The 15,886-nt window shown below is 36.2% G+C and overlaps 1 protein-coding gene across 6 annotated transcripts in view; it reads left to right on the forward strand.

The window, feature by feature from the left end:
* Nucleotides 1-15,886, forward strand: part of NME7 (NME/NM23 family member 7) — a 278,798-nt gene that overhangs the window by 6,158 nt on the left and 256,754 nt on the right. Inside the window, exon 2 of one of the 6 annotated variants that reach the window (XM_085022464.1) lies at nucleotides 15,606-15,754. The exons of the other annotated variants lie outside the window; for them this stretch is intronic. The gene's annotated coding sequence lies outside the window, so the exon portion shown is untranslated. The remainder of the gene's footprint in view (nucleotides 1-15,605; nucleotides 15,755-15,886) is intronic. 6 annotated transcript variants of the gene reach the window in all.

Consider the following 15,886-nt stretch of genomic DNA (forward strand, 5'->3'; position numbering starts at 1 on the left):
TTGTATAACAAAAAATTAATTTTAAAAATGTTGCCACTGTTGTATCTTTCTGTTTACATTGTACACTGACTAACCAGCCCCTGATTCAGGGACCAGCCATAAATAGTGAACTATAATAAAAAAAATGCGGGAGTTCCCGTTGTGGCTTAGTGGTTAACGAATCCGACTAGGAACCATGGGGTTGCGGGTTCGATCCCTGACCTTGCTCAGTGGGTTAAGGATCCTGCATTGCCATGAGCTGTGGTGTAGGATGCAGATGCAGCTCGGATCCCGAGTTGCTGTGGCTCTGGTGTAGGCCGGTGGCTACATTTCCTATTAGACCCCTAGCCTGGGAACCTCCATATGCTGTGGGAGCAGCCCCAGAAAAGGCAAAAAGACAAAAATAAAATAAAATAAAATAAAAAATGCTATTAAACATGCAAATATCCTTTTGGGAAAAAAATCTACTCCCTTAGCAACTCTCAAATATGTAATACAGCATTGTTAACTCTAATCACCATGCTATATACAGTAATCTCCGGAACTTATGTATCTTCTAACTGGATGCTTGTATCCCTTGACCAATATCAGCCTGTTTCCTCCTTCCCCCAGCTCCTGTTGATCACCATCCTACTCTCTGTTTCTATGAGTTTGGCTTCTCAGATTCCACATATTAGTAATATTGTACAGTATTTGTCTCTGCCTAATTTCATTTAGTGTAATGCCCTCAAGGTCCACTCATGTTTTCACAACAGCCAGGAAAGGAAGGATTTTGGATTTCATTCTAAATGCAGTGGGATAATGCATCTCATATATTTTACCTATTCCATCAATATATTTTATGTTTCTTGGATCTGGACTTGTTTAAACTTTAGCCGTATTAGTTTAGTCTTTCAGTACCCATTTTCATCCTGTCTGTAACATTTATGATCTTGTAAACTTTGGAAAAGGTTTTTGTTATTGTTGTTGTTCTGCTCTTATACTTGAAGATCAGGGACTAATTTCTCCCCTTATAATCGCCTTTTCATAATTTAATTGCCCTTTACTGGAACTTTTGTTTCCATAATATCTTCTCTAAGATGAGGCAGGCCGGGGACCCCATTCCAGGTTCATGTACATCGTAGTTTTACATAGACATTATGTGTTCTGCTGTGATTTCGCCTGATATCTTTTTTGATGGGTCTATAGCATAAGGTTGAAGCCCCTTGTTCTCCCAAAGTATCTCCAACACTTCCTATGAACCTCGTATTCATTCTCCTTCAAAAACTGTCTAAACTACTTCACTTCCAGATGTTGATATTTTAAGAGTTTCATTAATTAGATGTGAAAAATTGCTGTTATTAAAATGTACTGCTCAATCGAAGTTTATTTTCTGACCCTAGGCACTTTGTTTAATTAAGTTGCTGTTGTTTTCTCTCCTGACTCATCTTTTGTGCTGTACCTTCTTCATGTTGCTTTATTTTTTAAAAATGTATTTCCATAGACATGCATCATGGCTCCAGGGTTTTCTGGTATATGTAAATCTAAATTTCATTATCTGTTTTCCATAGTTCTACTCCAAGTTAAATACATAGATGCTATATGCATTTTATATATTTGTATAGTACATATAATGCATGGTATATAAACATATAATGTATTTAATTTATACATGTAATATTTAACTTACTCTATTGCAGAAATGTAGTCATTTTTGGAGATTTGAAAATACAGAAGTGAAAAAAATGTAGTTGAATTCATTTGCAGTATTGCTGACCATACAAATCACTAATAATATTTTGGTATATTATTCCAGTCTCACACACACATATATACATATATATGCATTTTAAAATGTGATCCTCTTGTGTACATTGTTTACAAATATATTTTTTTTACTTAATATATATTATACATTTTTCCAGATCAGTTTTAACTCTATTCTTTCATTTACTCTGATTTAACCAATCCATTTATTAATTTGGTCGTTTAATATGATAAAGAAACATTCTTGCAGCACATTTTTACCCACATCCATACTTATTTTCTTAGGATAAGTTAGAAATGGAATAATTGGGTGAGAGGCCATTTGCATTTTTAAGTCTTTTTGATATGCATTGCCAAATTACCGCCAGAGAAGTTTTACCTCTGCACTCTATGATGACTGTTTTTCCTAATCTCTTACCTGGTATCTGTACATTTCATAAATGTGAAATAGTGGATTTGAACTTTTAATAAAATTTCGGCTTCCTTACTCAATATATGAGAGAATGATTATAAATTACTGTATGCTCTATAAATGAAAAGGACTGTTAATACTTATCCAAAATATTTCTCCGTAATTATTATTTCACCTTTCATATATTGTTACAATTCAAAATTTATTAACTGTATTTACTGATGAAGATAGACGTAACCTTTGCTAAAGTATTATTCACAGGCAGATTATCTAGTCCTCTTTTTTGTCTGTTTTGAAGCAGCAGTTGGTTGTAGTATAAGGGAACTAGTATAGAGCTAGAAATCTAAAATTTTAATCCTTATTACGATCTTGGCTTCAGTGTTTGTTTACTGTGTGACATGTTATCTTTCTGGGCAATTATTTTCTCATTCATAAATTCAGGATGATGATTTCTGTTCATTTTTTGTGAGGATCAAATCAAATACTGTATATGAAAATAATTTGTAAACTAATGTACTCTGTATCTGAAACTTATTATTTCCATATTAACCAGAATACTGCCTATTGAGAACATAGTTGGGTAAAATGGAAAGAGATGAAAATCTAGAACAAGTTTCAGAAATAAATTTTTGAGGTTAGTGGTGGTGTTATCCAATTTTGTGGATATTAAAAAATTTACTTTTGCACATTAAATTCCATCTTCCTCATTTTTTATTATAGATTCATTTTCCTAATGGAAACAGTGAAAGGTCAGGGGAAAGGGAGGGAATGGGAAATGGCAGGACTTGTTCTTGAGACCAGTTTCAATAACTCTTATGTACTTTGGGGGAGGGGATGGCTAAGCATGTTTAACATGTGTTTAGTAAGTATTAGATCTTGAGATCCATGAATTTCTGCCCAGCTTAAATGGATTAGCTAGAAGCATTTACTTTTATTACTGGTAGTCTTGAACCTTTATTATTCAATAATTTGATTATGAAAGTATAATAAGCCCTTTTCAGGCCCCTTCTGTTTCTTGCTACATAGCCTCAGAAATAGGGCTTTGGAAAACAGAAAATCCTTCCATGTAGTGTGGCAAGTAAAGGTCTATCATTTATGTTAAATCTTCTTGCTCTTTAAGTAGTTTATTGAATTTTACTCTATGTACCCAAATCTCTGAAAGGCAAAGAGATTAGGTACCTGAATGTTTTTCATTATTAAATAATTAAAAATTTTATCTCCAAAGGGAGACTGGATCTTGTAAAAACATGATCACTTTTTTCCTCCCAGAATTTCTACTTAAAATCTAGTAATGGGAGTTCCCCTTGTGGTTCAGACGTAATGAGTCTGGCTAGTATCCATGAGGTCGTGGGTATGATCCCTGGCCTTGCTCAGTGAGTTAAGGATCTGGCGTTGTTTTGAGCTGTGGTGTAGGTCACAGAGGTGGCTTAGATCTGAGATTGCTGTGGCCGTGTTGTAGGCTGGCAGCTGCAGCTCTGCTTTGACCCCTAGCCTGGGAACTTCCATATGCTGCTGGTATGGCCCTAAAAAGGCAATATATATATATATATCTACTAATGGCCTTAAGAGTATATCTTGTCTCCAAGTACACACATAGGTCGAGGTATACATCACTAGGACAGTTCTTAGAACCAAAATTGAAATACTAAGCAATTAGGTAGAAGTGGAGCAGAGCCTCTTGAACTCATCTTTCTGCCTTACTATTGGGTTCTTGCTTTGTGCCATGTATATGAAATGAAAAGACTGACTCCCGCTTAAGGAGCTCATAATCTTGGGGAAAGAAGGAAGGCAGGGAAGAGAGAAACATGATATACTGTAACATCGTAATACTAACTTAGAGAAATTCAATTTCCTCATTTGTAAAATGAATATGATGGTAATACTGGCTCCCTCACAGGGATATCATTATGATTACATGAGGTAAAGTGCTTAGCCTAATGCTTTATACATTGTAAGTTCCAGCAAATGCTGGCTGTTGTTATTTTTGCTTCTGTTGTTGTTATTGACAGGTGTTAAGGTAGAGACCTACTGAATATAGAAACAGAGAGGAGAGGCTAATTGCTGCGTAGCAGTGTTAATTAAAACAAAATTAATTAATTTTGCAGCTTTCTCTGTTTTTTTTTTTCTTTTTTTCATTCACTGACTTTCAGGTTTTCTTCAACTTTGAATATGTACAAATCCCAAATTAAACTTATGCATACTAATGTCAACATAGATCCTTAAATTTACCAGAAAGCATTTGGAAACAGTAAGGAAATGTCACTGTAGTCCATTGTTCAAGTTTCAGCCTAGTTAACAAATACTTTTTTTCCTCTTTCTTTTGTACATTTTTGCCTGTTATCCTGGATGTCCCTTTGGGTGAGTTGTAAGTGGGCACAAGATACACACATCTGGCTACTATTGGGAAGTACTTGAGATGTCTTTGTTTTGACGCCAATTCTTTTTGGTTTGACCTTTTGAGATATACATCTTTAAATTTTTACATCTTTTTTTTTCCCTTAGAACTACATGTACTTCAGCCACATTTGCTACTCCCTTGCATGAAATGTTTCTTCACTTCTTTTAATGCTCACATGTCACCTCATCAGAGAGAATTTCCTAGCCCCGCCATGTAAAGCAGCACTTCCGGTTACTCTTGTTCACCTCCCCTTCCTCACCTTCTTTTGTCATTTTAGCACCTGCCAAAGCATTGTACAGCTGCAGTGTTAATAATGATAGTGCCTGATATTTACATAATATTTTCCATTTGTTAAGGCATTTAAGATTCTTAAGTAATTCATAGTGTCCTTTGGAGATTGGAATTGCGTGTGAGAAAGAAGATCAAAACCAGTAGAGAGCAGAGGGGCACAAATGTTCAAGGAAGAATAATGCTCTGAAAAGACTGTTGAAAAGAAGGGAAGTTAACTTTCTACTGAATTTCCCTGCTAGTCATGTTGGTAAGGACCAGGAATGGAGAACTATTTTTGATCAAGAGCTATCCACCACCAGAGAAAATCTAGACTTCTAAGTGAAAAGTAGTAAGCTGGTTTATTCTAAGAAAGAACTCTAGATTCATTCATTCATGCAATAGTTTTTTTTAAGTCCATATAATGTGTCAGGCACTGTTCTCGGTACCCAGGATATAGCAGTGACTGATAAAGTCCTGCACTTACGGAGCTAAAATTTCTGGAGATGGAGAGCCACACAAGAAACAAACATGTAATATAGCATTAGGTATTGACAAGTGCTAGGAGAAAATTAGATTATGGGAGAAGAGAGTAAAGAAAGTAGAAGGAGGTGGTATTTAGTTGAACTGTCAGGAAAGCCTCTCTAGATTGCAGATGTTTGGGCAGAGAGCTGAATGAAGTGATGCTGTAGAGAGAGCCCTGGTAATCCAAGAAGGAGCCTGCTTGGTCTGTTCAGGGACCACCGAGAAGTCTGGTATGAATGGAGCAGAGAGGGTGAGGGAGAGAGGCCCAAGTGTGGTTTAGAGCCCAGCTTATGTAAGCGCTGGACGGTATAAAATCATAAAGAGCTAGAAGAGGCTTTGGATTCTTGTGAGATCAGTGTTTCTGAACTTGAGGTTGGGACACACTGGTGGATTGTGAACTCTAAATTGTGAATAGCAACTATTTTTAAATAACAATGTAAAATATTAGTACAGTTGCAACATTCTGAGAATAAGAATTGTTTCATGCTTTTTTTCAGTGTGTGTGTGTGTGTGTGTGTGTCTGTGTGTGTATTGGTCTTAGGAGAAATTGTAGTTCTTACTATAGGTTCTGGTGAAAACAAAGGAAAATGTTTGAGAGCCACCAATCTCGTCTTATATCCAAATTTTATAGCTGAGGAATCTCAGTTGGGAAGTACTCAGAGGCCCACATCTTCTCCCTCAGTGCTGTGTTCTTGTTGCCACACTGTGCCCCCGTCTAGGCACGGTGGGTGCACATCTGCATATGGGTGTGACTGACCACACAACATTGGGTCCAATTTCTTAGGTAAGGGAAGGAATTAAAAACTTTATTTAGTTGATACCGTATCAATAAATACCAACTCCAGTTCTGTTTTATGATCCTCTTTCACACTATTTGCCTTATTTTCCTTTTCATTCTCTATTTTCTTAAATAACCTTTTATTTCCATAGGAAAGAAAAATAACCAAAGTGAAGATGTAGAGAGGGAGAGAAAGAAATCCAGGACCAAGGTGAGGGAAGAGGGAAAGATGTCTAAAATCCAGGAGGGAAAAGAGAGAACCCTCCAAGGCAGAGAAAGAGAAGGAAGTAGGACCTCTCTGGCCCTGCCTATTCCCCTCTACTGTCTCCAAGATCCCTTCTGCCCCTGTCTAAAGGCCCCAATCTCCTGGAAAGGCAGTGCTGGTAGAGAATGGGCTCCATGGCTTTCAAGGTCCTGCATTGGGAATTTACTTCTGTGATCTGCCTTCTGGCTTCAGAGAGAGGACTCAGTAATGTGCCCAGGGAAGTGAGCTCCTGGAAGAGCAGAATTTATTTGTTATGCTCCTTTGTATTCCCAGACCAAGCCCATGGAGGCCCTCTGAAACAGTGTACTTAGGCCTTCCTAATTAATATACTGAGCTGTCATGAGACTGTTCCTGTGTGTTACAGCTAAATTGTCACTTATACAAAGAATAAATTTGTAATGTTAAAGGGAAGATTAAGCCAAAAGAAGCTTAATTTTGGAGAATTTGCAAGGGTAAATTATTGAAATTTGACGACATTAATTCAAGGGTAAGAAAAAAAGATTAAACACACACACATACTGGATTAATCCCATCCTTTTTTTTTTTTTTTAAATGTCATGAGGAAGATATTCTTGAAATATTTTAACAGGATTTAAAAAATTATTTTTATAAATTGTTGAAAACCCTGTTATGTAATGTATTAGATGTTAAAAAGCAAGTGAACAGAACTCACTGTGTTAGTCTTCTTTCATAAGAACTGCTGTTTGAACCCAATAATTTCTTTAGTGGCTAAAAAAATGCTTTAAACTTGCTTGGAATTGGTTAGGGCAGGGATCAAAAAAAATTCAGTTTAAGTCCTTTTTTTATGCAAGGGATAGAGAGAAATGAAATTGTTGTCTTTTCATTAAAACATTTCTTAAAGCCCTGTTGACTGGAGAGGAATATATGAAAAACCAAATTAACTTCTTTATAAATCAGAACGAGAAACCCGTTTTTCTTAATAACTAATATAGTCATTTATTTTATGCCTACTGTAAGTTCTTTTCATATAAGGAAACCATCTCAGGTTGAAAAGACACCCAACATCAGGGAGTTTCCATTGTAGCTCAGTGGTTAACGAATCCAACTAGGAATCATAGGGTTGCGGGTTCCGTCCCTGGCCTTGCTCAGCGCGTTGGGGATCTGGCATTGCGTGAGTTGTGATGTAAGTCACAGATGCAGCTCGGATCTGGCATTGCTGTGGCTGTGGTGTAGGCCAGTGGCTACAGCTCTGATTAGTCCTCTAGCCTGGGAACCTCCATATGCTGTGGATGCGGCCCTAGAAAAGACGCACACACACAAAAAAAATAAAAATAAAAGACACCCAAGGTTATACTGCTGTTAACTGACAGGGTTCTGATTTGAATCTGTTTAGCCTGAAATCCCAGGCTCTTTCTAGCCTACTGAAATTGGGGCCAAGATATATACTATTTTTTAAATTTTTAGGAGTAAATTTCTAATTTTTTTTTTTTTTGTAGTCAGAAGTGAAGACTGTTTACTTCCTTTTGTAAACTCAATTTATAGAGCATATGAGTGATACAAATTTTATTCAAAAAGTCATAATTCATATTTTGACACTGAACTAGGCCCTCTGCAGAATTACCATGATTTAATACATAATTACAGGGCTATGGTTGAGAGGTGTTTTTTAAATGGTTGTGTGGCCTGGATATGCTGAAACCCACATTGAACACTAGGTGGCAGTCCTTCATTGCTGGACACGTTCTTTCAGGCACCATCTCCTTTATGAATATTATTAGTTGCTTATTAATTTTAATCATATTGATGTGGCATATGAATGCTCTTCATCTAGAAAGGACATAGTATCACAGATTATTTCTCATGAAGATGAAGACACATACTTTTCCGTTTCATAAATTAGGAAACTGAAGCCTAGATAATGAAAATGGCCCCCTTTGGGATTAAACTTGAAAATGGTTTTGCAGAATATATTACTCCACCAAAATATCCTTTATTTAAAGGAAACCTAAAACTACTAAATTAAGATAACCCAGGAGTCACATGAAATAATATAGGTCAAAGTTTTCAAAAGGTAGAATAGATTATTCTAATATACAGCTTTTCAGATAGACTGTGTGATAATCAGTACTTCTAACACTTGATGATATAGTCAAGGCTTTATCCACTTTTACAGAAGTACATTCATACCTACAGCCCCTTGAATCTGCATCTTTTGAGCGTGCACATAGTATTTTCTCCAATGACTGATTCTCAAAGAGTACTCATTCCTTTTCACCTGAGGATAATGCTAAGAATCAGTAGCCAACCGTAGTTAATGCTGAATACTAATAATAGCAAAGTATCCAGAGCTGTGTGTATATTTAGCATCTACAGCATTCAGTATTTGAAGCAGAGGAAAAATGGAACCACTTTGGTTTGCAACTAGGGCCCTACATGCTGCTGTGCATGTTGCACGACACAACTGCAAGTGAACTGCAGATATGCTTATTTATCACATATATATATTTTAATATATGACAGAAAATGTTACAAGGAAAGTCCAACTTTTTTTGATTTGCACAAAAGTACCAGGTCTGCTAAGGAACAGGCTTCTCAGATTTTGACTCACTGGTACTGACACTCAGTACCATTGGCATTTTCCCCAGTGGGAAAAGAGAGAAGAGCACAAGAGAGAGGTGATATAAAAATAACATTCTAAGATGCGTCTAAATTGCTAAAAATGTCAGGGTGGATTTAGGGCCCCACAGTGGAGGTAGACTGCCTCCCCACCATATCTGCTTCTCTACCACTACCTTCAGATTGTATCAGCTATTTTTTTTTTCTTGAATTCATAAGTTCCCCCTCCCCTTTAAAGCTTTATATGTTTTGTCTCTGAAATATTCACCCCAGATTTCTTTGTGACTGACTTCTACTTATTTTGGTTTTACCTTAAATAACATCTCTTCCCAGAGGGCTTTACACTCTATTCTAGTTGAAGGAAGCTCTCTGTCCCTAATCATTAACACATTTACTTATGCATTGTATTGTCTTTATAACATTTATTATTACAGGAATTATACTTTTTTTTTTATGGCTACACCCATGGCATATGGAAGTTCCCAGGCCAGGGATTGAGTCTGAGCCTCAGTGGAGACTACATTGCCTTTGGCACACTGCGCTGGGCAGGGGATTGAAACCAAGCCGCAGGGTGATCTGAGCCACTGCAGTTGAATTCTTAACCCACTGCACCACAGTGTGAACTCCAAAGAATTATACCATTTTTTTAAAGTGCTAGGAGGAGACACAGAAAGTCGTAAGTGAGCTCAGTGTCAACAGGGCCTTGTCTGTTTTGAATATCCTCAGTGTCTGCTGTGGTGCCTGGCAAAGAGAAGGAACTCAATATTTGTTGAAAGAATGGAGAAATAAATAAATTCAGCTTTTTAGGCATTAATAAATTTTTATTTGATACTGGCCACTGGATAAGTTCTGCTTTTTAAGTTTATTTATTCATTCAACAAATATTTAATAATACCATAAATATTTAAATAAATTATTTAAATAAATTGTTTAAAGAAATATTTAACAATAATATGCTATGCATATACCTGGTCCCTTGGGGTATATCCTTGAACAAAACAGACACTAATCCCTGCCCTATCAGGTCTTACATACTCTTGAGGGAGTTATACAGTAAATAATTAGCATATTATTATAATATGCATAATATTTGAAAGTGTTAAATGCTGTAGGGGAAAAATGAGCATGGTGATGAACACTGGAGATGCTCGTAATAGTGGTGGATGTAATTTAGAGGGACATGGCCAGAGTTGGTAGGGAAGATAATAATGAGACTATTTTTCACTTGAGAGTGAGAAAGGATGAGCCATGCAGATGTTGGAGAAAAAGTATTCCAGGAAATAGGCAGCCAGTGGAGAGGCTCTTAGGTAGAGAATGCCGTGTGTTCAAGTAACAGTGTAGCTCTGGCGCAGTAAGCTAGAGTGACAGTTGTGGGAGATGAGATTAGACAGGCAACTAGAGGCCAGATCTTGCATGCCATTGAATGTGGGTTGACTTTATTCTGATAGAAATAGGAAGTCTGAGTCTACAGTTTTAAGCAGAGGAGTGAGGTGGTTAAACTTACATTTTTACCAGATCTCCTTGGCTGTTTTTTTGAGAATAGTTGTGGCTGGGGGCAGTAGTCAAGGACGGAAGTAGAGAGACCAGTTATAAGGTATAATCTAGGTGAGAGTATGGTGGCTTGGAGTAGTGTGATTACAATGGAGGTAGTGCAGTGATTAGAATGTATACATTTTGCAGGTAGAGCTATTAAGATTTCCTAATGGATTAGGTCTGAGGTCTAAGAGAAAGAATCAGTCAATGATAGAGTTAAAAGTTGGCCCTTGGATCATGGCCTAAGCAATGGGAAGGGTGGAGTAACTATTAACAGAGCTGTGGAGGAATGATGAAGGAACAAATTTGGTATGGGGCTGGACCGGGAATTTAGTTTGGAACCCATTAAATTGGAAATATTTAATATCTAAGATAAGAGGCAGTTGGCTATATGACCCTAAAATTTGGGAGAGTTCTAGCCTGAGAGCTGTCAGTATATGGGATGTATTTAAAGCCTTGAGACCAGACAAGATCATCAAGAGAGTTAGTGTAGCTAGTTATAAAAGGTCTAAAGACCAAATTTTAGGGTACTTTAACATTAAGAAATCAAGGAGAAGTGCATACACTGGAAAAGAGATTACAAATCAGTAACTTAAGCTTCTACCTTAAGAAAGTAGAAAAAGGAAAAGTAAAAACAAAGTAAACCTAAAATAAGAAGAAGAATGGGAATTAATTTTGGAGTGGAAACAAATAAAATAGGAAGCTGAAAACAATCAATAAAATCAATGAAACCAAAAATTGTTTCTTTGAAATAGTTAACATCAATAAACTTTAGTTAGGCTAATAAAAGAACACCAAAGATACACATTACAACAATTATGAAAGAGGAGCCATCTCTACTGACCCTACATAAAGAAATTATAATGAAATATTATGAACAACTTTATGCCATCATAAAGACAATTTGGATGAAAAAGGTGAAGTCCTTTCATTGAAAGAATTTTTAAAACAGACTCAAGAAGATGGAGGAAATCTGAATAGACCTATCCCAGGCAAATCAATTAAATTAGTGATTTAAAAAATCATTGTACAAAGAAAAGCTAAGGCCCAGATGACTTTTCTGATGAATTACATCAAACACTTAAAGAATGAATAATACCAATCTTTCAGGAAAATAGAGGAAGCAGAAAAACTTTCAGCTCCTCTGATGAAGCTAGTATTGCCCTTATACCAAAGTCAGAGGAAGACATCATTACCAATACCCCTTATTAATATAGGTGTATAAATAATCAACAAAATATTAGTAAACTGAATTTAGCAGCATATGGAAGGGATTATAGAACATGACCCAATGGGATTTATACCAAAAATGCAAAGTTGGTTTAATATCTGAAAGTCTAGTAGTGTAATCAACCTTAAAAGGACAAAATCCACATGATTATCAGTAGATATACAAAAACATTTTTGTAAAATCTAATACTATTCATAATAAAAATTCTCTGAAAACTTAGAAGGAAACTCCTTCAACCTGACTAAGGGGACTCATAGAAAACATAGCTAGTAATATACTTAATGGTGAAAATGTTAATGCTTTCTTCCTAAGATTGGAAACAAAGGGCAATGATGTTTGCTTTCACCAATTTTACACAGCATTATAATACAAGTTCTAGCTATTGTGATCAGGCAAGAAGAAAAGTGATAAGAGGCATCCAGTTGGATAGGAAGAAGTAAAACTGCTTTATTCACAGACAGTAGAACCATGTATGTAGAAAACCCTAAGTAGTCTACCATTCTTGGCTCCCAAACCAAAAAACTTTTATAATTAATGTGTTCAGTAAGCTTGCAGAATATAAGATCAATATACAAAATCAACATATAAAAATCAATTGCATTTCTGTTTACTGCAATGAACAATCTGAAAAGGAAGTTAAGAAATCAATTCCATTTACAATAGCTTCAAACTAATAAATACTTTAGGATAATTTTTAGCAGAAGTGCAAGATATACACTGCAAACTATAAAATGTTGCTGAGTAAGATTGTAAGATCTAAATAAATGGAGACATTCCATGTTCATGGATTGGCAGAATCAATATTATTATGGTGTCAATTTTTTATAAAGTGGTAAATAGATTCAGTGCAATCTGTATCAAAATGCCAGCAGACATTTTTTTGCAGAAATTGACAAGCTGATCCTAAAATTGATATGGAAATGTGAAAGATTCAGAATAGTTGACACAATTTTGAATAAAAACCCAAAACTAGAGCCTTAGACTTCTGGTTTCAAACCTTACAATAAAAATACAGTAGTCAAGACATTGTAATAGTAGTGTAGGGCTAGACATTGAGATCAGTGGGATAGGACTGAAAGCCCAGGGGGGAAAAAAAAAACCTTTCATGGTAAACTGATTTTTAACAAAATTCCAGTGCCACTCAATGAAGAAAGCGTAGTCTTTTCAACAATTGGTGCTGGGACAATTGGATATCCTTATGCAAAATGATAGATTCTAAACTGAAAAGTAACTCAAAGTGGATTATAGACCTAAATGTAAGAGCTTAAAACTATAAAGTTTTTAGAAGAAAATATAGGAATAAATATCTGTGACTTTGGGTTAGGCAAAACCTTCTTAAATGTGACAAATATGGCAACAAAAGCTCAAGTGACCAAAGGTGCCCCCATCCGCCACTACCCTGAATGAAAATGATCTGGAACTGGCAGGAAGTACGTCTATTCCAAAGTATCATTCTGGCTCCCAGCAGGACCTATGTAGTATACTCACTCAATTGTTATAACTGAAAAGTTTACTAAAGAGACTAATGACAGAGGTGTGGGCAGAATTAAGGGGAACTAACAAGGGATGGCTCATCATGAGGGGTTGGGGCTAGCAACTGCAGGGATCCAGTACTACGTGTAGGCCTGTCCCCAGGGCAAAAGGGAGAGCTTCTAAGAGAGTAGCTGTACTAGAAGGATGGACTGATGGGGAGCCATGGTCTTTGGTTGAGGGGAGCAACTGACCAATGTGATCTGGCAGGGAGAAATATGGGAGAATAAATATCTTGACTTCACTTTTCTTACTTTAACTTTAGCTACTATTTCCCAGTGGCCAGACCCATGTGAAAAAAGTCCATGGGCAAGGGAGTCCTTTGATAAAGCTCACGCTGGTTGGCTGGCCAAATTCAGAGCAGGTTAAAGAAGAGTGAGCTGAAGGTCTAGAGGGAGAAATGGTAAATGGAAACCGTTGTTCACTTCTAGGCCAGTGAACTTCCAGGGTGGTGGCTGTAGGATAAAGGCATAACAAGAGTAGGCCTGGTATACTTAGCAATAGCTATTTGGACCAAAAAGCTAACAGATAACATTTATATTCTAATTTTCTGTTTTATCAGATGATTTCTATTCCAGTAATAGAGTCAGTTTTCTAACTGAATATTAGGTAAATAGTATGTAATTGCTTTAATATTCTCTTACCATTAGAGTGAAACCTAGTATTTCTTTTTTGGTTCAGATCCATTTCTTTTTTCAAGTATTGTAGTTCAAAGAATTGTTGAGAAGTGGTCCTTGATGGATAACTCTTGTCCTGGAGTTACTTGATCCTTTATCAATTATATTTTTTAAGGTGCTATTTGGAGAAGCCATACTTATTCAAAAAAGTAAGAAAAATGTCTTCTTTCAAAACTTTTCTGGAAATAGAAACAGACATCCAGACGAATGAATGTTGGGTTTTTTAAATCTTGAAGTGTGGGGATTTTTGCCATTTTATCAAGATCTTGTGCTAAACATATTTACTCCTTTTGATCTTTATTTTAATAGTATATTTGGCTTTTTTTTAAGGGCCCCAGAACCAGGAAAATCACCCCAGATTTATTCAAGAGAATAAATGATGTAGTTTTTAATCCTTCAGAAGCTCAGAATTTGGTTATAGAGAGAATTTGCCTTGCACAAACCTGCCAGATGGACAACCTGTTGTGTGAAAAAAGTCAACCTGCCCATCAAGAAACAAGGGTCTTGGGAGTTCCCTGGTGGTCTAGTGGTTAGGACTTGGAACTTTCACTGTGTGGTCTGGGTTCCATCCCTGGTCTAGGAACTGAGATCCCACATCCAGCTGCTGCATGCAGCAGCCAAAAACAGACAAACCAACCAACCAACAAACAAACAAAACCAAAAAACCCCTCCAAAACCTCACTTTGTTAAGCTCTGCTACTTAAGAAGTCATGAAACTCTTGCCAAGTCACTTGTTTATTTGAACTTCGGTTTCCTCATCATTAATATTCCTCTCATCTCTGATATTCTGTGAAGATCAGAGACAAGTATACAGGAATATCATTTGGCTGTAGGGTTCGTCTGGGAAGACTTCGCAATAACTGTGTTTTCTTTTCGCCTTGCTTTTCAGAGAGAAGTTTCCCCCCGGTAGGCAGTACGTGGCATTGTTTTTTATATAGCAACATGTAGACTTAAGTTTATGGTAGTGATCTCCAGAAGTCTGAGGGGAAGAATTTTCAAGAGTCTATAAGGGCCCAAGCTGAAAAAGTTTTAAAAAGTCGTTTCTTCCTTGAAACTGGATGTATGCCTTTTAAAATGATTCTTGTTTGATCAGTTTCCTGATTTACTCTCATATTTTAGAAATGGTTCTTTCCTGGCAATTTTAACTCTGGAAAAATTAAGTAGGGATTAAATGAAAGGTACATTCTTACACATCCCAGTTTGGGAAACACAGGAGTTTATGTTCTGTTTATTGCAGTATTGATTTTTTTTTGTTAAAGACAAATAATAATGCATTCTCCTTCTGAAATAGTGTCTCAAATACCTTCTTTTCTAAAAGAAGATAAAATCTTGGAACTATATAATAGATTTATATAAATATATATATAATGTATAATACATAAATTCTATGTAATATATATAGAATCCCCATGTTGAACATCATCTTTTTCACAAAAGGAGAAGATATTGGACTTAAACTGTCTTTTTTAAAAAAGATGCAAATGATTACAACAGTTTTACTTACTTCTTAAAGAACTTACATGAAATAGGAAAATTAACTAAATTTAATAAATCACCTAACTTTTCCTCCCAATGTAATTTACTTTTCTGATTTTATTCATGAGAAATGCCAAGCTAGAGCTGACAAGTCAGATTTTCTACATGGAGATCCTTTTCACTTGAGCTCATCTTCCGTTTGCCCTTCAAGGTGGATTTATGACGAAGCAGTCGCCCTCTGAGAACAGTCTGGATGAGTTCGAAATGTTTTGGCCACACTAAAGTAAGGTTAATATTTGACACAACTCGGTGTAAGCGAACACTTGATCCTTGAAAGGAGCCCTGGAGGAAGACTATTTGGTAAAGATTTAGTACAAGTTATTGCTTAATGTCTAGTCTGTGGTAATGGGAAAATATAAACCTTTCCATTGTTTTTTCCTTGCTCTTGTACTTATCACTGCTGCATCTAAGTAAAAGAGACATTGCTATGTT

The sequence above is a fragment of the Sus scrofa genome, chromosome 4, assembly GCF_054392235.1.
Source record: "Sus scrofa isolate SSC_HxYL_T2T_F1_AM1 chromosome 4, Sscrofa_HxYL_maternal_Yorkshire_Landrace_v2.0, whole genome shotgun sequence".
Classification (NCBI taxonomy): domain Eukaryota; kingdom Metazoa; phylum Chordata; class Mammalia; order Artiodactyla; family Suidae; genus Sus; species Sus scrofa.